Source organism: Somniosus microcephalus, unplaced genomic scaffold (assembly GCF_052327205.1).
Source record: "Somniosus microcephalus isolate GS21.2 unplaced genomic scaffold, FLI_Smic_1.0 unresolved_chr3, whole genome shotgun sequence".
In the NCBI taxonomy this organism is placed as follows: Eukaryota; Metazoa; Chordata; class Chondrichthyes; order Squaliformes; family Somniosidae; genus Somniosus; species Somniosus microcephalus.
In genome coordinates, this window is record NW_028225181.1 from 68,111,470 (window position 1) to 68,135,432 (window position 23,963).

General features: G+C 48.5%; 2 protein-coding genes across 2 annotated transcripts in view; one reads left to right on the forward strand and one right to left on the reverse strand.

The window, feature by feature from the left end:
* Positions 1-23,963, forward strand: part of LOC147091836 (uncharacterized) — a 1,030,142-nt gene that overhangs the window by 950,422 nt on the left and 55,757 nt on the right. The gene's annotated exons all lie outside the window — the stretch shown is intronic.
* Positions 1-23,963, reverse strand: part of LOC147091866 (uncharacterized) — a 60,040-nt gene that overhangs the window by 2,099 nt on the left and 33,978 nt on the right.

Below are 23,963 nucleotides of genomic sequence, written 5' to 3' on the forward strand. Positions count from 1 at the left end.
ACATAGGAAATTGTTGGGTCCTCCTGGGCTCAGAAGTACTGGGGGTTAAACCCAGCAGCTTCTCCTCCATCTCCACTCCAGCTCAAACTGAAACATAGAAACATAGAAACACAGAAGATAGGAGCAGGAGTAGGCCATTCGGCCCCTCAAGCCTGCTCCGCCATTCAATGCGATCATGGCTGATCATCAAAATTCAGTACCCGGTCCCTGCTTTCTCCCCATACCCCTTGATCCCTTTAGCCTTAAGAAATATATCCAACTCCTTGAATATATTTAATGTATTGGCCTCTACTGCCTTCTGTGGTGGAGAATTCCACAGGTTCACCACTCTCTGGGTGAAGAAATTCCTCCTCATTTCTGTCCTAAATGGCTTACTCCGTATCCTTAGACTGTGACCCCTGGTTCTGGACTCCCCGACCATCAGGAACATCCTTCCTGCATCTAGTCTGTCCAGTCCTGTCAGAATTTTATAAGTTTCAATGAGATCCCCTGTCATTCTTCTGAACTCCAGCGAGTACAAGCCCAATCGTCCCAATCTCTCCTCATACGTCATTCCTGCCATCCCAGGTATCAGCCTGGTGAATCTTCGTTGAACTCCTTCCACGGCAAGAACATCCTTCCTCACATAAGGCGACCAAAACTGCACACAATACTCAAGATGTGGTCTCACCAAGGCCCTGTACAACTGCAGCAAGAAATCCTTGTTCCTGTACTCAAACCCTCTCGCTACGAAGGCCAACATACCATTTGCCTTCTTAACCGTCTGCTGCACCAGGTCTCGTTGCACTTCCCCTTCTCCCAATCTATTGCCATTCAGATAAAAATCTGCCTTCCTGTTTTTGCCACCAAAGTGGATAACCTCGCAATTATCCACATTATACTGCATCTGCCATGCTTCTGCCCAATCACCCAACCTGTCCAAATCATACTGGAGTTTTTTGGCATCCTCCTCACACACGCCCACCCTGCTTTGTGTCGTCTGCAAACTTGGAGATGTTACATCTAGTTCCCTCGTCTAGATCATTTATATATATTGTGAATAGCTGGGGTCCTAGGACCGATCCCTGCGGTACCCCACTAGTCACTGCCTGCCACTCGGAAAAAGACCCGTTTATTCCAACTCTTTGCTTCCTGTCTGCCAACCAGTTCTCTATCCAAGTCAGTACCTTGCCCCCAATCCCATGTGCCTTAACTTTACATGCTAATCTCTTATAGGGTACCTTATCGAAAGCCTTCTGAAAGTCCAAATTCACCACATTCACTGGTTCTCCCTTATCTATTCTACCAGTTACATCCTCAAAAAATTCCAGTAGATTAGTCAAACATGATTTACCTTTTGTAAATCCATGTTGACTTTGTCCGATCCCGTCACTGTTTTCCAAGTGCTCTGCTATTACATCTTTTATAATGGACTCTAGCATTTTCCCCACTACCGATATAATTCCCCGTTTTCTCTCTACCACCTTTATTGAATAGTGGGGTAATATTAGCTACCCTCCAATCCATGGGAACTGTTCCAGAGTCTATCGAATTTTGGAAGATGACCAGCAATGCATCTACTATTTCTAGGGCCACTTCCTTAAGTACCCTAGGATGTCGATTATCAGGCCCTGGGGATTTATCGGCCTTCAATCCCGTCAATTTCCCTAACACCATTTCCCTACAAATACTGATTTCTTTCAGTTCCTCCCTCTCATTAGACCCTATGTTCCCCAACATCTCTGGGAGGTTATTTGTGTCCTCCTTTGTGAAGACAGAACCAAAGTATGTTTTTAATAGGCCAGACATTTCTTTGTTCCCCATTATAAATTCCCCTGATTCTGACTGCAAGGGACCTATGCTAGACTTCACCAATCCTTTTCTCTTCACATATATCGTTAGTTTTTATGTTCCCTGAAAGCTTACTCACATACTCTATTTCCCCCCTCTTAATTAATCCCTTTGTCCTCCTTTGCTGAATCCTAAACTGCTCCCAATCCTCAGGTTTACTACTTTTTCTGGCCAATTTATATGTCCTCTCCTTGGATCTTATGCTATCCCTAATTTCCCTTGTTAGCCACGGTTGAGTCACCTTTTTTGTTTTATTTTCATGCAAAACAGGGATGAACAAATTCTGTAGTTCATCCATGCGATCTTTGAATGTTTGCCATTGCCTATCCACCATCAACCCTGAGTAACATTCCCCAATCAATCCTACCCAACTCGCGCCTCATACCATCATAGTTTCCTTTATTTAAATTCAGGAACCTAGTCTCTGAGTCAACTACTTCACTCTCCATCTTAATGAAGAATTCTATCATATTATGATCGCTCTGACCCAAGGGGCCTCGCACAACAAGATTGCTAATTAATCCTTTCTCATTACATAATACCCAGTCTAAGATGGCCTGATCTCTCGTTGGTTCCTCGACATATTGGTCCAGGAAACCATCCCATATACACTCCAGGAATTCCTCCTCCACAGTATGGTTACTAATTTGGTTAGCCCAATCTATATGTAGATTAAAGTCACCCATGATAACTGCTGTGCCCTTATTGCACGCGTCTCCAATTTCCCGTTTAATGCCATCCCCAACCTCCGCATTACTGTTTGGAGGTCTGTATAACACTCCCACTAACGTTTTCTGCCCCTTGGTATTTCTCAGCTCTGCCCATACAGATTCCACATCATCAGAGATAATATCCTTCCTTTCAATTGTGTTAATCTCCTCTTTAAAAAACAATGCTACCCCACCTCCTTTTCCTTTTTGCCTATCTTTCCTGAATATTGAATACCCCTGGATGTTGTGTTCCCAGCCTTGGTCACCCTGGAGCCATATTTCCGGAATCCCAATCATATCATATCCGTTTACCTCTATTTGCGCAACTAATTCATCCACCTTATTATGAATGCTCTTCGCATTAAGACACAAGGCCTTCAGGCTTGTTTTTTTAACACTCTTACACCTTTTAGAATTATTATTTACTGTGGCTATGTTTGATTTAAACCCATGATTTCTCTGACCACCACCTTTGTTTTTCTCCTTCCTGTCTTTTGCTTCTATCCTTGTTTCCCTTTCCTCTGTCTCCCTGCTCAGGTTCCGAACCCCCTGCTATTTTAGTTCAAACCCTCCCCCAGAGCACTAGCAAACACTCCCCCTAGGACATCGGTCCCGGTCCTGCCCAGGTGCAAACCGTCCGGTTTGTACTAGCCCCACCTCCCCCAGAACCGGTTCCAATGTCCCAGGAATTTGAATCCCTCCCCCTTGCACCATTCCTCTAGCCACGTAGTCATCTGAAATATCCTTCTATTTCTACTCTGACGAGCACGTGGCACTGGTAGCAATCCTGAGATTACTATCTTGGAGGTCCTATTTTTTAAATTTACCTCCTAACCCCCTATATTCAGCTTTTAGGACCTCATCCTGTTTTTTTTAACCTATATCGTTGGTACCTATATGCACCACGACAATTGGCTGTTCACCCTCCCCTTCCAAAATGTTCTGCAGCCGCTCTGAGACATCCTTGACCCTTGCACCAGGAAGGCAACATACCATCCTGGAGTCACGTTTGCAGCCGCAGAAATGCCTATCTATTCCCCTTACAATAGAATCCCTTATTACTGTAGCTCTCCCACTCTTTTTCCTCCTGTCCTGTGCAGCAGAACCACCCACGGTGCCAGGAAGTTGGCTGCTGCTGCCTTCCCCTGATAAGCCATCTTCCCCAACAATATCCAAAGCGGTATATCTGTTTGAGAGGGGGATGGTCACAGGGGACCCCTGCACTACCTGCCTGCACCTACTACTCTGCCTAGTGGTCACCCATTCTCTTCCTGCCTGTGCAGCCTTTACCTGCGGTGGGACCAACTCCCTAAATGTGCTATCCATGATGTCCTCAGCATCGCAAATGCTCCAGTATGTATCCACTCGCAGCTGCAGCGTCGCAATGCTGTCTGTCAGTAGCTGCAGCTGGATACACTTCCCGCACACATGGTTCTCAGGGACACAGGAAGTGTCACAAGAATTACAGAAACCCTATAAACTCCGCCGCCTCGCTCTTTATATCACCGCCGCCGCTCCTCACAGGTCCGCCCCCGCTGTGGGGCCTACCTGCTCCGCCGCCTCGCTCTTTATATCACCGCCGCCGCTCCTCACAGGTCCGCTGCCGCCACTGTGGTGCCTACCTGTGCCTCGGATAATAGATACATAGAAAATAGGAGCAGGAGTTGGCCATTCAGCCCCTCGAGTACCTGAAGGAAAGACATTTGCAGGGTTACGGGGAAAGGGCAGGGAGTGGGACTCACTGAAGTGGTCTTGCAGAGAGCCGGCACGGGCTCGATGGGCCGAATGGCCTCCTTCTGTGCTGTAACCATTCTCTGATTCTATAAAATATTAGAATGTTTGTTCCACAGAAGCACAGGGTTTATCTGCTTTTATTGATGAATTTAAAAAGTCTCTATTAAAACCTGAGCCAGTGTGTTGTGAGCCAAAGAGCCTTGTGTCCAATGAGGGGAATAAAGGCCCACAGCCTCCCCTGGCCCCGGGCCCTGAACAAGGGACTGGAGAAACTCACTGCCCTGCGGATCAGACAATCAGCCGGCGCTAGTCCCGCCCCTCGGGCTCCCCAATTGGTTGGAGGACCCGCCGCCGGCTCGCTCCTCCAGCCCCGCCCCTCTTGCTCCCTATTGGTCGGAAGCTCCCGTCAATCAGGCCGCGGGCCCGGGTCACGTGTCCCCGAGGAGATCACGTGCTCCGTCCAACTGACTGCGCTCGGTCCGGGGCCTCGCGGACTCTCGGGTTTTTCTATTTCTCTTTATTCTCTCCCGATCCACCCCTCCCCCCCCATCCCGTGTGATTCTCCACCTAATCGGAGCGGAGAAAACTGACTTTGCATCACCGATCGCGACTCTGGAACCGACACCAAGGCCTTTCCCCGGAATGGCCCGCGCCAACTCCATCCGGCAGGATCCGAGTGCACAGGCGCAGCTCTGAATCGGGGAGGGGGGTTGGTGTCCTCTGGGCATGCGCAGTTATTACCCTTGGTGACCGGGAGGGGTCGCTGTGCCTGACTCTGCCCAAACCGCCGCTCCCTGTGCGCATGCACGGACTATCGTCTGTCAATCAACCATCACCCAGAAGAGGGCGCTGGTGAGACCAGTGAAGAAAGACTTGCATTTCTATAGCGCCTTTCACCACCACCGGACGTCCCAAGGCGCTTTACAGGCAATGAAGTAGAGTCACTGTTGTAATGTAGGGAACGCAGCAGCCAATTAGCGCACAGCAAACTCCCACAAACAGCAATCTGATAATGACCAGATAATCTATGTTTTTTGTTATGTTGATTGAGGGATAAACACATTGGCTAGGACACCAGGGATAACTCCCCTGCTCTTATTCAAATAGTGCCATAGGAACGTTGACGTCCACCTGAGAGAGCAGACGGGGCCTCGGTTTAACGTCTCCTCCAAAAAACAGCACCTCTGACAGTGCCGCACTCCCTCAGCACTGCACTGGAGTGTCAGCCTGGATTTTTGTGCTCAAGTCTCTGGAGTGGGACTTGAACCCACAACTTTCTGACTCAGAGGCGAGAGTGCTACCCACTGAGCCACTGGCTGACACTAAAGAACAAGCAGTTTTGACGAATGGTCATCGACCTGAAACGTTAACTCTGTTTCTGTCTCCACAGATGCTGCCTGACCTGCTGAGTATTTCCAGCATTTTCTGTTTTTGTTAAAGAAACGAGGGAGTGATTGCTGACAGGAAGAATGTTGGGTCGACCTACGCATGCGCACCTCCCTGGCGGCTGAGGCGAAACACCGACTCGCCCCCACCTGAGCCGCGCACGTGTACCAGATGTTGTGGCTCCGCATGCGCGCCCGATGTTCCAACCGTGGGGTTTTGTGCGCTGAGCATGCGCATTGCGGACCGATCGGGACGGGCGATTGCAGAGCAGGAGGGAGAGCGCGGGGGCCATGAGCACAGGCGCGGGACTCAGTCAACAGAGGGCTTTCTGCAGCGCCGGGGCTTGTGGGTATTACAGCCGCCATTACTGCTGATCCTTTCAACCAACCTGTGCAGCAGCTGGGGCCTGAAAATCAGCTTCACTGCCCCTAGGTTCGGAAAGGGGAAAATTAAACAACAGTTTGCCTCTGATCCTTTTCTGATCTCAATTTACAGGGTTATAGAAGTGGAGCAGTTACAAGCGGGAAGCTCAGACCAAACATCACGTCAAGCTCTGACAGAGTCACTCGATTCATCAGGACCTGAATATCATCGGCCTTTGCACATGGAAGGAGAAAGCAGCGATGGCAAACCGCACACGTGTCCAGTGTGTAGACACAGATTCAGCCGATCGCCTGACCTGGTGAGACACGTGCACCGTCACACCGGGGAGAAACCGGGTAAAGGTGGGGATGGTGGGAAGGGAGTCAGTTCCCCGTCTGCATTGGAAGTTCAACAGCGCAGTCACACCAGGGACAGTCCATTCACCTGCTCCGTGTGCAGAAAGGGATTTGTTTGTTCATCCCACCTGCAAACACACCAGCGAGTTCACATGGGGGAGAGACCATTTCAATGTCCTGACTGTGGGAAGAGCTTTAAAAGCCCTGGACATCTGAAGCGACACCAGCTTGTTCACACTGATGAGAGGCCGTTTACATGTTCTGACTGTGGGAAGAGCTTTAAAAGCCCCAGGATCTGAAGGGACACCAGTGCCTCCACACTGTGGAGAGGCCATTCACCTGCTCCGTGTGTGGGAAGGGATTCTTGCAGTCCTCCACCCTGCTGACACACCAGCTTGTTCACACTGATGAGAGGCCATTTAAATGTTCTCACTGTGTGAAGAGCTTTAAAATCCCCCGGGAGCTCAAGCAACACCAGCGAGTTCACACTGACGAGAGACCCTTTAAATATTCTGACTTGTGGGAAAAGCTTTAAAAGCCCTGGGGAGCTGAAGAGACACCGGCTCCTACATGCTGGGGAGAGGCCGTTCACCTGATCCGTGTATGGGAAGGGATTCGCTCGGTCCTCCAACCTGCTGGCCCATCAGCGAGTTCACACTGGAGAGAACCCCTTTAAATGTTCTGGCTGTGGGAAAAGCTTTAAAAGCTCCAGGGAGCTGAAGAGACACCGGCTCCTATACACTGGTGAGAGGCCGTTCACCTGCTCCGTGTGGGGGAAGGGATTCACTCAGTCATCCCACCTGCTGATACACCAGCGAGTTCACACTGACGAGAGACCCTTTAAATGTTCTGACTTGTGGGAAGAGCTTTAAAATCTCGAAGAGCCTTAAGAGACACCAGCGTGTTCACACTGATCATAGAATCTAACAGCACAGAAGGAGGTGATTCGGCCCATCGTGTCTGTGCCGGCTCTTTGAAAGAGCTGTCCAATTTAGTCCCAAACCCCAGCTTTATCCCCAGAACTCTGCAAACTAGTCCTCTTCAAGGACATGTCCAATTACTGTTTGAAAGTTCCTGTGGAACCTGATTCCAGCATCCTTTCAGATGGTGCGTTCCAGATCTTAACAACCCTCTGTGTGAAAACAATTCTCCTCATTTCCCTCTAGTTCTTTTAGCAACTATTTTAAATCTGTGACCTTTGGTTACCGACCCACTTGCCAGACTGAACAGTTTCTCCCTACTTGCTCGATCAAAACCCCTCATCATTTTGAACACCTCTATTAGAGCAGAGCAGGTTAAGAGGAGACCTAAGAGGAACAATCCCAGCTTCTCCAATCTCTCCACATAACTGAAGTCCCTCATCCCTGGTACCATCCTGGTCAACCTCCTCTGCACCCTCTCCAAGGCCTTGACATCCTTCCTAAAGTGTGGTGCCCAGAACTGTACACAAGACTCCAGCTGAGGCCAAAACCCTGCAGCTGTACAAAACCCTGGTTAGACCACACCTGGAGTACTGTGAGCAGTTCTGGGCACCACACTTTAGGAAGGATATATTGGCCTTGGAGGGAGTGCAGTGTAGGTTTACCAGAATGATACCCGGACTTCAAGGGTTAAGTTACGAGGAGAGATTATATAAATTAGGGTTGTATTCCCTGGAATTTAGAAGATTAAGGTGTGATCTGATCGATATTTTCAGGATATTAAGGGGAACAGATAGGGTAGACAGAGAGAAACTATTTCTGCTGGTTGGGGATTCTAGGACTGGGGAAATAGTCTAAAAATTAGAGCCAGACCTTTCAGGAGTGAAATTAGGAAACACTTCTACACACAAAGGGTGGTAGAAGTTTGGAACTCTCTTCCACAAACGGCAATTGATGCTCGATCAATTGTTAATTTTCAATCTGAGATTGATAGGTTTTTGTTACCGAAAGGTATTAAGGGATATGGGCCAAAGGCGGGTGTATGGAGTTAGGTCACAAATCAGCCATGATCTCATTGAAAGGCAGAACAGGCTCGAAGGGCTGAATGGCCTCCTCCTGTCCTGATACAAAGATGGGTGGGAAAGCAAGTTGTGCAGAGGACTCAATGAACCTGCAAAGGGATATAGACAGGCTAAGTGAGTGGGCAAACATTTGGCAGATGGAGTATAATGTGGGAAAGTGCGAGGTTATACACTTTGGCAGGAAAAATAAAAAAACAAATTATTATTTAAATGGAGAGAGATTACAAAATGTTACAGTTCAGAGGGACCTGGGGGTCCTTGTGTATGAAACACAAAAAGTTACCATGCAGGTACAGCAAGTAATCAAAAAGGCAAATGGGATGTTGGCCTTTATTTCAAGGGCGTTGGAGTATAAAAGCAGGGAAGTCCTGCTACAACTGTACAGGGTATTGGTGAGATCACACCTGGAGTACTGCGTACAGTTTTGGTCTCCCTATTTTAGGAAGGATATACTTGCATTGGAGGCAGTTCAGAGACGATTCACGAGGTTGATTCCAGAGATGAAGGGGTTGACTTATGAGGAAAGGTTGAGCAGGCTGGGCCTATACTCATTGGAATTTAGAAGAATGAGGTGATCTTATTGAAACATATAAGATACTGAGGGGGCTCGACAAGGTAGATGCAGAGAGGATGTTTCCCCTCGTGGGGGAATCTAGAACGCAGGGGCACAGATTTAGATGAAAGGGTCGCCCTCTTAGAACGGAGATGAGGAGGAATTTCTTCTCTCAGAGGGTCGTAAATCTGTGGAATTCTCTGCCGCAGAGAGCTGTGCAGGCTGGGTCATTCAATATATTTAAGGTGGAGATAGACAGATTTTTGCAAGATATGGGAGTGAAGGGTTATGGGGAGCGAGCAGGGAAATGGCTTTGAGCCCAAGATCAGCCATGATCTTATTGAATGGTGGAACAGGCTCGAGGGGCTGAATGGCCTCCTCCTGTCCTATGTTCCTAACTAGTGATTTGTAAAGGTTTAGTATAACTTCCTTGTTTTTGTATTCAATGGCCCTATTTAGAAAGCCAAGTATCCCATACGGTTTCTGAACCGCCTCACCAACTTGCCGTGGCACTTTCAAAGATTTGTGAATATGGACCCCCAGGTCCCTCTGCTCTTGCACCCCCTCAAAATAGTCCCATTTAGATTATACAGCCTCTCCCTGTTGTTTCTCCCAAAGTGCATCACTTCACACTTATCCTCATTTAATTTCACCTGCCTTGTGTCTGCTCATTTCACAGTCTGTCTCTGTCCTCCTGAAGTCTGCTACTACTATGCTCACTATTTACTACGTTGCCAAGTTTTGTATCATCTGCAAACTTTGAAATTGTACACCTATACCCAAGTCCAGGTCAGTTATATATAACAAGAAAAGCAATGGTCCTAATCCCGACCCCTGGGGGAACCCACTGCATACTTCCCTCCAGTCAGAAAAACATCCCTCAGCACTGCTCACTGCCTCCTCTCCCTTAGCCAATTAGCAGGAGTGGGCCATTCGGCCCCTCGAGCTTGCTCCACCATTCAGTAAGATCATGGCTGATCATCGATCTCCATATCCCATGATTCCCCCAGAGTCCACAATCTATCGATCTCAGCCTTGAATATACTCAAAGACTCAGCATTCACAGCCCTCTGGGGCAGAGAATTACAAAGATTCACAACCCTCTGAGTGAAGAAATTCCTCCTCATCTCAGTCTTAAATGGCTGACCCCTTATCCTGAGACTGTGCCCCCTAGTTCTAGACACTCCAGCCAGGGGAAACAACCTCTCAGCATCTACCCTGTCAATCCCCTTCAGAATCTTGTATGTTTCAATGAGATCACCTCTCATTCTTCTAAACTCCAGAGAGTATCGGCCCATTCTACACAATCTCTCATCATCGGACAGCCCCCTCATCCCAGGAATCAATCTAGTGAACCTTCATTGCACCGCCTCCAAGGCAAGTATATCCTTCCTTAGATAAGGAGACCAAAACTGTGCCCAGTACTCCAGGTGTGGTCTCACCAAGGCCCTGTACAATTGGAGCAAGACTTCCTTACTCTTATACTCCAACCCCCTTGCAATAAAGGCCAACATGCCACTTGCCTTCCTTATTGCTTGCTGTACCTGCACGCTAGCTTTCCGTGTTTCTTGCACGAGGACACCCAAATCTTTCTGAACACCAACATTTGAAAGTTTCTCACCATTTAAAAAATATTCTGTTTTTCTATTCTTCCTACCAAAGTGAATAACCTCACATTTCCCCACATTACACTCCATCTGCCACCTTACTGCCCACTCACTGAGTCTATCTCTATCCCTTTGCAGACTCTGTGTTCTCCTCACAGCTTACTGTCCCACCTAGCTTTGTATCATCAACAAACTTGGATACATTACACTCGGTCCCTTCATCTGGGTCATTAATATAGATTGTAAATAGCTGAGGCCCCAACACTGATCCTTGCGGCACCCCACTAGATACAGCCTGCCAACCTGACAAAGGTCCGTTTATCCCTACTCTGTTTTCTGCCTGTTAACCAATCCTCTATCCATGCTACTATATTACCCCCAACCCCGTGAGCCCTAATCTTGTGTAATAGTATTTTATGTGGCACCTTGTCGAATGCCTTTTGGAAATCCAAATATACTACATCCACTGGTTCCCCTTTATCTACCCTGCTAGTTACATCCTCAAATAACTCAAATTTGTCAAACACCATTTCCCTTTCATAAAACCATGTTGACTCAGCCTGACCATGTTATGATTTTCTAAGTGCCCTGATACAGCTTCCGTAACAATGGATTCCAGCATTTTCCCAACGACTGATGTCAGGCTAACTGGCCTGTCGTTCCCTGTTTTTTCTCTCCCTCCTTTCTTGAATAGCGGTGTTACATTTGCGACCTTCCAATCCGCTGGGACCGTTCTAGAATCTCGGGAATTTTGGAAGATCAAAACCAATGCATCCACGATCTCTTCAGCCACCTCTTTTAGAACCCTAGGATGTAGGCCGTCGGGTCCAGGGGATTTGTCGGCTTTTAGTCCCATTAGTTTCTCTAGTACTTTACATTAAGTTCCTCACCCTCATTAAACCCTCGGTTCCCCACCATCTTTGGTATGCTTTTGTGTCTTCTACTGTGAAGACAGATACAAAATATTTGTTTTAACGTTTCTGCCATTTCCTTATTCCCCATAATAATTTCTCCTGTCTCTCCCCCTAAGGGACCAACGTTGTCAGCTATAGCTCAGTTGGCAGCTCATTATCAAGATGTTGTAAATGTTCTTAATGTTCAATATATTTATTAAAAAAAAAGTTGGTAGCTCACTCGCCTCTGAGTCAGAAGGTTGTGGGTTCAAGTCCCACTCCAGAGACTCGAGCACATAAAGCTAGGCAGACACTCCAGTGCAGTGCTGAGGGAGTGCTGCACTGTCGGAGGGGCCGTCTTTCTGATGAGACGTTAAACCGAGGCTCCGTCTGCCCTCTCAGGTGGATGTAAAAGATCCCATGGCACTATTTCGAAGAGGAGTCGGGAAGTTATCCCGGAGTCCTGGCCAATATTTATCCCACAACCAACATAACAAAATCAGATTATCTGGTCATTATCACATTGCTGTTTGTGGCAGCTTGCTGTGCGCTGCCACATTTCAACAGTGACTCCACTTCAAAAAGTACTTCATTGACTGTAAAGCGCTTTGAGACGTCCGCTGGTCGTGAATGGCGCTATATAAATGCAAGTCTTTCTTTACTTATGCTACTCTCTTCCTCTTTGATGCTTTTGATTTAATTTTTAAACATTTAAGAAATTATTGCAGTGACAAAGGCTGTCTCTGAAACTGCAGGAAATTTGTCTTTAAATAAGCTTTTTAAAAATTTATTATTTAAAAAATTTGCCAGGCCCGCAGTCTGCGGCCCCTCTCCCAGATTCCAGCCCCGGCTCTGTGCTGACTGCGGCCCCTCCCCCAGATTCCAGCCCCAGCTCTGTGCTGACTGCGGCCCCTCTCCCAGATTCCAGCCCCAGCTCTGTGCTGACTGCGGCCCCTCTCCCAGATTCCAGCCCCAGCTCTGTGCTGACTGCGGCCCCTCTCCCAGATTCCAGCCCCAGCTCTGTGCTGACTGCGGCCCCTCTCCCAGATTCCAGCCCCAGCTCTGTGCTGACTGCGGCCCCTCTCCCAGATTCCAGCCCCAGCTCTGTGCTGCCTGCGGCCCCTCTCCCAGATTCCAGCCCCAGCTCTGTGCTGACTGAGCTGCTCTCACCTGGGGACAGCGCGTCACAATCGGCCCCAGCGCACCTGAGCTGGAGAGGAGGCCCCGCCCCCTTGCCGCGCCACCATTGGTGGGCGAACCCGGGCCCGCCCTCTTCCTATTGGTCAGAGCTCCCGTCAGTCACACGCCGGGCCGGCCTCCATCTTCCTCTGATGACGTCACAATCGGGCCCCAGCCTCAGCGCCGGGTAGAAAGGTCCCGCCCCCTAGCCGCGCCGCCATTGATTGGAGGACCAGGCCGCCCAGTTCAGTCCTCCCAGCTCAGCCCTCTTCCTATTGGTCCGCGCTCCCGTCAGTCACAATCACCTTACTCCGGCTCACTCCGCCACAGCTCGCGGTTCAATCCGCTCCGTCCGGTGTCCGCGGAGGTCCCGCCCGCCCCGACTCTCAGGTTTGGTTTTCTCGTATTTTACTTTATAATCTCAATCTCCGCTCCCCCCTCACCTCGATTTAAATCGATTCCCAAACACTTTACTTTATCCGGCCGCTGATTCCGCCTCTTCCCGGGCCCGGCCTTCCGTCTGCGCTCTGCAGGCCCCGCGCAGGCGCACTGGCAGTCTCGTTTTCTGGTCGGGCCGAATAAGCATGCGCGGCCCCGCCCCGCCACATTTAAAGACACACCCACCCCCTCCACATTTAAAGGGACACCCAACCCCTCCACATTTAAAAGGACATCCACCCCCTCCACATTGAAAGGGAGAACCACTCCCTCCACATTTAAAGGGACTCCCTCCCCCCTCTCGTGCGTTCTTCTGATTAAAGGGACAGCGACAATTCCCCCGGCCACCGCACCTTAGCAAGGATGTGAAAGACCTTGAGAGCGGGAAGAGGTTTACGCACTCATCCGATCATGGCTGATCATCCAAATTCAGTACCCGGTCCCTGCTTTCTCCCCATACCCCTTGATCCCTTTAGCCTTAAGAAATATATCCAACTCCTTCATGAATATATTTAATGAAGTGGCCTCCACTGCCTTCTGTGGTGGAGAATTCCACAGGTTCACCACTCTCTGGGTGAAGAAATTCCTCCTCATTTCTGTCCTAAATGGCCTACCCTTTATCCTTAGACTGTGTCCCCTGGTTCTGGACTCCCCGACCATCGGGAACATCCTTCCTGCATCTAGTTTGTCCAGTCCTGTCAGAATTTTATAAGTTTCAATGAGATCACCTCTCATTCTTCTAAACTCCAGTGAGTACAAGTCCAATCGACCCAATCTCTCCTCATACGTCATTCCTGCCATCCCAGGTATCAGCCTGGTTAATCTTCGCTGAACTCCTTCCATGTCAAGAACATCCTTCCTCAGATAAGGCGACCAAAACTGCACACAATACTCAAGATGTGGTCTCACCAAGGCCCTTTACAACTGCAGCAAGACATCCTTGTTCCTGTACTCAAAACCTCTCGCTACGAAGGCCAACATACCATTTGCCTTCTTAACTGCCTGCTGCACCTGCATGCTTACCTTCAGCGACTGGTGCACAAGGACACCCAGGTCTCGTTGCACTTCCCCTTCTCCCAATCTATTGCCATTTAGATAATAATCTGCCTTCCTGTTTTTGACACCAAAGTGAATAACCTCACATTTATCCACATTATATTGCATCTGCCATGTTTCTGACCAATCACCCAACATGTCCAAATCATACTGGAGTTTCTCGACATCCTCCTCACAGCACACACGCCCACCCAGCTTTGTGTCATCTGCAAATTTGGAGATATTACATCTAGTTCCCTTGTCCAGATCATTTATATATATTGTGAATAGCTGGTGTCCTAGGACCGATCCTTGCGGTACCCCACTAGTCACTGCCTGCCATTCGGAAAAAGACCCGTTTATTCCAACTCTTTGCTTTCTGTCTGCCAACCAGTTCTCTATCCAAGTCAATACCTTGCCCCCAATCCCATGTGCCTTAACTTTACACGCTAATCTCTTATGCGGGACCTTATCGAAGGCCTTCTGAAAGTCCAGATACACCACATCCACTGGTTCTCCCTTATCTATTTTACCAGTTACATCCTCAAAAAATTCCAGTAGATTAGTCAAGCAGGATTTACCTTTTGTGAATCCATGTTGACTTTGTCTGATCCTGTCACTGTTTTCCAAGTGCTCTGCTATTACATTTTTATATCGGACTCTAGCATTTTCCCCACTACCGATGTCAGGCTAACCGGTCTGTAATTCCCCGTTTTCTCTCTACCACCTTTTTTGAATAGTGGGGTAACATTAGCTACCCTCCAATCCATGGGTACTGTTCCAGATTCCATCGCATGTTGGAAGATGATCAGCAATGCATCTACTATTTCTAGGGCCACCTCCTTAAGTACCCTAGGATGTAGATTATCAGGCCCTGGGGATTTATCGGCCTTCAATCGCATCAATTTCCCTAACACCATTTCCCTACAAATACTGATTTCTTTCAGTTCCACCCTTTCATCAGACCCTATGTTCCCCGGCATCTCTGGGAGGTTATTAGTGTCCTCCTTTGTGAAGACAGAACCAAAATATGTATTTAGTTGGTCCGCCATTTCTTTGTTCCCCATTATAAATTCCCCTGATTCTGACTGCAAGGGACCTACGCTTGACTTCACCAATCTTTTTCTCTTCACATATCTATAAAAGCTTTTACACTCAGTTTTTATGTTCCCTGCAAGCTTACTCTCATATTCTATTTTCCCCTTCTTAATTAATCTCTTTGTCCTCCTTTGTTGAATCCTAAACTGCTCCCAATCCTCAGGATTATTGCTTTTTCTGGCCAATTTATGTGTCCTCTCCTTGGATCTTATGCTATCCCTAATTTCCCTTGTTAGCCACGGTTAAGTCACCTTTTTTGTTTTATTTTTATGCCAAACTGGGATGAACAAATTCTGTAGTTCATCCATGTGATCTTTGAATGTTTGCCAATGCCTATCCACCATCAACCCTTTGAGTGCCATTACCCAATCAATCCTACCCAACTCGCTCCTCAGACCATCGTAGTTTCCTTTATTTAAATTGAGGACCCCAGTCTCTGAGTCAACTACTTCATTCTCCATATAAATGAAGAATTCGATCATATTATGACCCAAGGGGCCTCGTACAACAAGATTGGTAATTAATCCTTTCTCGTCACATAATACCCAGTGTAAGAAGGCAGATGAGGCCAATTCATTAAATATATTCAAGAAAGAGTTGGATATATTTCTTAAGGCTAAAGGGATCAAGGGGTATGGGGAGAAAGCAGGGACCGGGTACTGAGTTTGGATGATCAGCCATGATCTCATTGAATGGCGGAGCCGGCTCGAGGGGCCGAATGGCCTACTCCTGCTCCTATCTTCTATGTTTCTAAAATAGACTTTGCTTGCTTTGCTGACTCAGCAAACCTCATTTGCTTTGCTGTTTTTTGGCTGACTAAATAAAAGTTTTTTTTTGGCTGCATGCAGGTATTTAATTGAATTAGTTGATGCTTGCTGTCAGTCCTGGCCCTGGTCCCGCCCCTTCCTGCACCTCATTGGCTGACACCGCTGTCAATCGACACCACGAGTGGATTGACAGTTGACGATTGATAGAAGCGCCTGCCCGCGCTGTGATTGGTGCAGGGGAAGGCCAGTGGGCGTGTCCGGCCCCCAGGCCCACGTGGGTGAGTCAAAGGCTGGCTGGAGCGCATGCGCAGTCCGCCTGGCACCGTTGGGAAGCTTTTCAAAAAAAATTTTTTCCCGAAACAAACTGAAAACTCTCATTAATTGCCCGAACTCTCCTCCCCTCTAAAGTGCGATTATTATTATTCTTGGTTTTCCTCATTTGTGCGGCGTCTTTTTTTTACCTTGCGGTGGCGTGCGCCGAACCAACCGACCCCTGGGCGTTGCGTGCTGGCGTCAGCTCGTAAGCGGGGGGGGGGGGGGGATTGATTGACGCGAGGCCCCCACCAATCAGAAGCGCGGAAAACGCTGGGAGGACCGGGCGGGCTGACGGTCCTCCAAGCAATGGCGGCGCGGGAGGGGGGGGCGGGACCTTATTGGGCTGCGTGCGCCGATCCAACCGACCCTTGGGCGTTGCGTGCATGCGTCAGCTCGTAAGCGGAGGGGGGGGTTGATTTACGCGAGGCGCCCGCCAATCAGGAGCGCGGAGATCGCTGGGAGGACCGGACGGGCTGACAGTCCTCCAACCAATGGGGGGGGCGGGACCTCGGTGGGCTGCCGGCCGCTTTCCTGCTTTCATTTCCTATTTATTTTATTTCCTTTCCAGTTTGAAAAAGGGTTCGACCCGAAACGTCACTCTAATTTCTCTCCACGGATGTTACCCTGGCCTGCTGAGTTTTTCCAGCATTTTCTGTTGTTGTTTCCTGCTTTCATTGTCTGCAGGAGCTGTTAAAGGGGAGGAGGCGGAGGAGAGTGGAAAAAACCCCCAGCTTGTGAGTGTTTATTCCTTTGCATTACCTTTATTGCAAGGCTATTCATCAATTGCATTCATTTAAAAATAAGTGAACCTTTTCTCTTTTTGACTTTTATCCAAAACAAAGAGCCCTGGTGCTGTGAACATTTTGGTGGGCAGCACTTTTAAAGGGACAAAGACAAGCATTCCTCCTCCTCTCTCTCTTTCTCTCGTGAGTATTTGTGGTGGGTGAGAGGGTGGGGGGTGAGTCAAAGGGGACTGCGGCCCCTTTCAACAAAAAAAATTGCTTGGCCATTTAAAGGGGGAATGGGTGCCCCCCCAGGTATTTAAAGGGGCAGTGCCTCTTTCTTTCTGTATCATGTAAGAGCAGGGAGGTTCTGCTTGAACTGTACAAAACACCAGTTAGGCCACCGGCTAGAGTGCTGCGTGCAGTTCTGCTCGCCCCATTGCAGGAAAGATGTGACTGCTCGAGACAGGCGATTTACGAGGATGTTGCCAGGACTAGAGAATTTCAGCTACAAGGAAAGATTGAATACATAGAAACATAGAAGATAATCTACATCCTAGGGTACTTAAGGACGTGGCCCTAGAAATAGTAGATGCATTGCTGGTCATCTTCCAAAATTCGATAGACTCTGGAACAGTACCCATGGATTGGCGGGTAGCTAACGTTACACCACTGTTCAAAAAAGGTGGTAGAGAGAAAAACGGGGAATTACAGACCGGTAAGCCTGACATCGGTAGTGGGGAAAATGCTAGAGTCCATTATAAAGGATGTAATAGCAGAGCACTTGGAAAACAGTGACAGGATCGGACAAAGTCAACATGGATTTACAGAAGGTAAATCGTGCTTGACTAATCCACTGGAAATTTTTGAGGGTGTAACTGTTAAAATAGATAAGGGAGAACCAGTGGATGTGGTGTATTTGGATTTTCAAAAGGCTTTCGATAAGGTCCCACATAGATTAGCGTGTAAAGTTAAGGCACATGGGATTGGGGGCAAGGTATTGACTTGGATGGAGAACTAGTTGGCAGACAGGAAGCAAAGAGTTGGAATAAACGGCTCTTTTTCCGAGTGGCAGGCAGTGACTAGTGGGGTACCGCAGGGATCGGTCCTTGGATCCCAGCTATTCACAATATATATTAATGATCTCGACGAGGGAACTAGATGTATTATCTCCAAGTTTGCAGACGACACAAAGCTGGGTGGGCATGTGTGCTGTGAGGAGGATGCCGAGAAACTCCAGTATGATTTGGACAGGTTGGGTGACTGGGCAGAAGCATGGCAGACGCAATATAACGTGGATAAATGCGAGGTTATGCACTTTGGTGTCAAAAACAGGAAGGCAGATTATTATCTGAATGGCAATAGATTGGGAGAAGGGGAAGTGCAACGAGACCTGGGTGTCCTTGTGCACCAGTCGCTGAAGGTAAGCATGCAGGTGCAGCAGGCGGTTAAGAAGGCAAATGGTATGTTGGCCTTCGTAGCGAGAGGGTTTGAGTACAGGAACAAGGATGTCTTGCTTCAGTTGTACAGGGCCTTGGTGAGACCACATCTTGAGTATTGTGTGCAGTTTTGGTCGCTTTATCTGAGAAAGGATGTTCTTGCCATGGAAGGAGTGCAGCGAAGATTCACCAGGCTGATACCTGGGATGGCAGGAATGACGTATGAGGAGAGATTGGGTCGATTGGGCTTGTACTCGCTGGAGTTTAGAAGAATGAGAGGGGATCTCATTGAAACTTATAAAATTCTAACAGGACTAGACAGACTAGATGCAGACAGGATGTTCCCGATGGTCGGGGAGTCCAGAACCAGGGGTCACAGTCTAAGGATACGGGGTAAGCCATTTAGGACAGAGATGAGGAGGAATTTCTTCACCCAGAGAGTGGTGAACCTGTGGAATTCTCTACCACAGAAGGCAGTAGAGGCCAATTCATTAAATATATTCAAGAAGGAGTTGGATATATTTCTTCAGGCTAAAGGGATCAAGGGATCTGGGGAGAAGGCAGGGACAGGGTACTGAATTTGGATGATCAACCATGATCTCGTTGAATGGCGGAGCAGGCTCGAGGGGCCGAATGGCCTACTCCTGCTCCTACCTTCTATGTTTCCATGTGTCCCCAGGTATTTAAAGGGGCAGTGCCTCTCTCTTTCTGTATCATGTAAGAGCAGGGAGATTCTGCTTGAACTGTACAAAAACACCAGTTAGGCCACCGCGTGCTGTTCTGGTCGTCCCCATTGCAGGAAAGATGTGACTGCACGAGACTGGAGATTTACGAGGATGTTGCCAGGACTAGAGAATTTCAGCTGCAAGGAAAGATTGAATACATAGAAACATAGAAGATAGGAGTAGGCCATTCGGCCCCTCGAGCCTGCACCGCCATTCAGTGAGATCATGGCTGATCATCCAAACTCAGTACCCTGTCCCTGCCTTCTCCCCATACCCCTTGATCCCTTTAGCCTGAAGAAATATATCCAACTCCTTCTTGAATATATTTAATGAATTGGCCTCAACTGCCTTCTGTGGGAGAGAATTCCACAGTTTCACCACTCTCTGGGTGAAGATATTCCTCCTCATCTCTGTCCTAAATGGCTTACCCCTTATCCTTAGACTGTGACCCCTGGTTCTGGACTCCCCGACCATCGGGAACATCCTTCCTGCATCTAGTCTGTCTAGTCCTGTTAGAATTTTATAAGTTTCAATGAGATCCCCTCTCATTCTTCTAAACTCCAGCGAGTACAAGCCCAATCGACCCAATCTCTCCTCATACATCATTCCTGCCATCCCAGGTATCAGTCTGGTGAATCTTCGCTGCACTCCCTCCATGGCAAGAACATCCTTGGCAACCAAAACTGCACACAATACTCAAGGTGTGGTCTCACCAAGGCCCTGCACAACTGCAGCAAGACATCCTTGTTCCTGTACTCGAACCCTCTCGCTACGAAAGCCAACATACCATTTGCCTTCTTAACCGCCTACTGCACCTGCATGCTTACCTTCAGCAATTGGTGCACAATAACACCCAGGTCTCTTTGCACTTCCCCTTCTCCCAATCTATTGCCATTCAGATAATAATCTGCCTTCCTGTTTTTGCCACCAAAGTGGATAACCTCGCATTTATCCACGTTATATTGCATCTGCCATGCATCTACACAATCGCCCAACCAGTCCAAATCATACTGGAGTTTCTCGGCATCCTCCTCACAGCACGCAAGCCCACCCAGCTTTGTGACATCTGCAAACTTGGAAATATGACATCTAGTTCCCTCGTCTAGATCATTTATGTATATTGTGAATAGCTGGGGTCCTAGTACCGATCCCTGCGATATCGCTCTATAATTCTTTAAAATAGGCTTTGCTGACTCGGCAAACCTCATTTGCTTTGCTGTTTTTTGGCTGACTAAATAAAAGCTTTTTTTGGCTGCATGCAGGTATTTAATTGAGTTAGTTCAGGATTGCTGTCAGTCCTGGCCCTGGTCCCGCCCCTTCCTGCACCTCATTGGCTGACACTCGACACCATGAGGGGGAAGGGAGGGTGATTGACAGGGGACGACTGATAGAAGCACCCGCGCGCTGTGATTGGTGCAGGGGAAGGCAAGTGGGCGTGTCCGTCCCCGGGCCCACGTGGGGGAGGCAAAGGCTGGCTGGAGCGCATGCGCAGCTCGCCTCGCACCGTTGGAAAGCTTTTCAAATTATTTTTTTTGCAAAACAAATTGAAAACACACATTAATTCCCCCAACCTCCTCCCCTCTAAAGTGTGATTATTATTATTATTGTTTTTCCTCATTTGTGTGGGGTGTCTTTTTGTTACCTTGCGGTGGCGTGCACCGATCCAACCGACCCCTGGGCGTTGCGTGCTGGCGTCAGCGCGTAATCGGAGGGGGGTGATTGACGCGAGGCGCCCGCCAATCAGGAGCGCGGAAAACGCTGGGAGGACCGGGCGGGCTGACGGTCCTCCAACCAATGGCGGGAGGGAGGGGGGCGGGACCTCGGTAGGCTGCAGGCTGTTTTCCTGCTTTCATTGTCTGCAGGAGCTGTTAAAGGGGAGGGTGGGAAAAAAACAAGCTTGAGTGTTTATTCCTTTGCATTACCTTTATTGCAAGGCTATTCATCAATTGCATTGATTTAAAAATAAGTGAACCTTTTCTCTTTTTGATTTTTATCCAGAACAAAGAGTCCTGGTGCTGTGAACATTTTGGTGGGCAGCCACTTTTAAAGGGACAAAGACCAGCATTCTTCCTCCTCTCTCTCGTGAGTATTTGTGGTGGGTGAGAGGGTCGAGGGGAGTCAAAGGCGACTGCGGCCCCTTTTCAAAAAAAAAAAAAAAAATTGCTTGGTCATTTAAAGGGGAATGGGTGCCCCCCCAGGTATTTAAAGGGGCAGTGCCTCTCTCTTTCTGTATCATGTAAGAGCAGGGAGATTCTGCTTGAACTTTACAAAAACACCAGTTAGGCCACCGCGTGCAGTTCTGGTCGTCTCATTGCAGGAAAGATGTGACTGCTCAAGACGGGAGATTTACGAGGATGTTGCCAGGACTAGAGAATTTCAGCTACAAGGAAAGATTGAATACATAGAAACATAGAAGATAGGAGCAGGAGTAGGCCATTCAGCCCCTCGAGCCTGCTCCGCCATTCAATGAGATCATGGCTGATCATCCAAATTCAGTACCCTGTCCCTGCCTCCTTCCCTTAAGAAATATATTAGTACAGGAGTAAAGAAGTCTTACTCCAATTATATAGGGCCTTGGTGAGACCACACCTGGAGTACTGTGTACAATTGTGGTCTCCTTACCTAAGGAAGGATATACTTGCCATAGAGGGAGTTCAATGCAATGAAGGTTCACGAGATTGATTCCTGGGATGGCGGGACTGTCGTATGAGAAGGGATTGAGTAAACTAGGCCTGTATTCTCTTCAATTCAGAAGAATGAGAGGGGACCACATTGAAACATACAAAATTATTACAGGGCTTGATAGGGTGGATGCTGGGAGAATGTTCCCCCTGGCTGGGGAGTCTAGAACCAGGGGTCACAGTCTAAGGATAAGGGGTAAGCCATTTAGGACAGAAATGAGGAGGAATTTCTTCACCCAGAGAGTGGTGAACCTGTGGAATTCTCTTCCACAGAAGGCAGTGGAGGCCAATTCAGTAAATATATTCAAGAATGAGTTAGATATATTTCTTAAGGCTAAAGGAATCAAGGAATATGGGGAGAAGGCAGGGACAGGGTACTGAGTTTGGATGATCAGCCATGATCTTATTGAATGGCGGAGCAGGTTAGAGGGGCGGAATGGCCTACTGCTCTTATCTTCTATGTCTTAAAGGAGGATAGCGAGGCGGAGAGGTTCAGGGAGGGAATTACAGAGCTTAGGGCCGAGGCAACAGAAGGCACGGCCACTGATGGTGCAGCGATTATAATCAGGGATGCTCAAGAGGGCAGAATTGCAGGAGCGCAGATGTCTCGGGGGGGAGGAGGTTGTTTTCTTTGGAATCGAGGAGGCTGAGGGGAGACCTGATTGAGGTGTATAAAATTCTGAGGGGCCGAGATAGGAAGGACCTATTTCCCTTGTCAGAGGGGTCCACAACCAGGGGGCGTAGATTTAAAGTAATTGGTCAGAGCTTTAGAGGGGAGTTGAGGAGAAATGTTTTCACCCAGAGGGTGGTGGGGGTCTGGAACTCACTGCCTGACAGGGTGGTAGAGGCAGAAACTCTCATCACATTTTAAAAAGTACTTGGATGTGCACTTGAAGTGCCGTAACCTACAAGGCCACGGAGCAAGTGCTGGAAAGTGGGATTAGTGTGGATAGCACTTAATCGGCCGGCACGGACAAGATGGGCCGAATGGCCTCCTTCTGTGTCATAATTTTTCTATGATTCTATCGCGGGCGGCGGGTGGTTGTGAGGCTGAAGGGAATAACTAAGATAGGGAGGGGCGAGGCCAGGGAGGGATTTGAAAACAAGGATGAGAATTTTGAAATCGAAGCATTGCTTAACCGGGAGCCAATGTAGGTCAGAGAGCACGGGTGATGGGTGAACGGGACTTGGCGTTGAGTTATGACACGGGTAGTTTTGGATCACCTCAAGTTTACATAGGGTAGAATGTGGGAGGCCAGCCAGGAGTGCGTTGGAATAGTCGAGTCTAGAGGTAAGAAAGGCCCGGCTGAGGGTTTCAGCAGCGGATGAGCTGAGGCAGGGGTGGAAGACGGGCGATGTTACCGAGGTGGAAATAGGCGGTCTTTGTTATGCTGCAGATATGTGTTCGGAAGCTCATTTCAGGGTCAGATATGACAGCGAGGTTGTGAACAGTGTGGTTAAGCCTCAGATAGATGTTAGGGAGAGGGATGGAGTCAGTGGCTAGGGAACGGAGTTTGTGGCAGGGACTGAAAACAATTGCTTTAGTCTTCCCAATATTTAATTGGAGAAAATTTCTGCTCACCCAGAACCGGATTAGAGATCGTGGAGGGGTCGAGAGAATTGGTGGTGAGGTAGAGCTGGGTGTCGTCAGCGTGCATGTGGAAACTGAGGCTGTGTTTTCAGATGATGTCACCAAGGGGCAGCATTTAGATGAGAAATAGGAGGGGCCCAAGGATAGATCCTTGGGGGACACCAGAGGTAACGATGCGGGAGCGGGAAGAGAAGCCATTGCAGGTGATTCTGTGGCTATGATTAGATAGATAAGAATGGAACCAGGCGAGTGCAGTCCCACCCAGCTGGACGACGGTGGAGAGGCGTTGGGAGAAGGATGGAGTGGTCAACCCTGTCAAAGGCTGCAGACAAGTCAGGAAGGACGAGGAGGGATAGTTTACCTTTGTCACAGTCACAAAGAATGTCATTTGATGAGACTTGTTTTGACTTCAGGACCAAGTCACTGAGGTGGATTGGGCTGTTTCTGGCCCGCTGGTTATTGTGGGCACGGCTGGACACCAGTGGGACCGGCTCTACCCTGTTGGTTCTTTGAGACAAAATTAGCCAAAAAAAAACCCT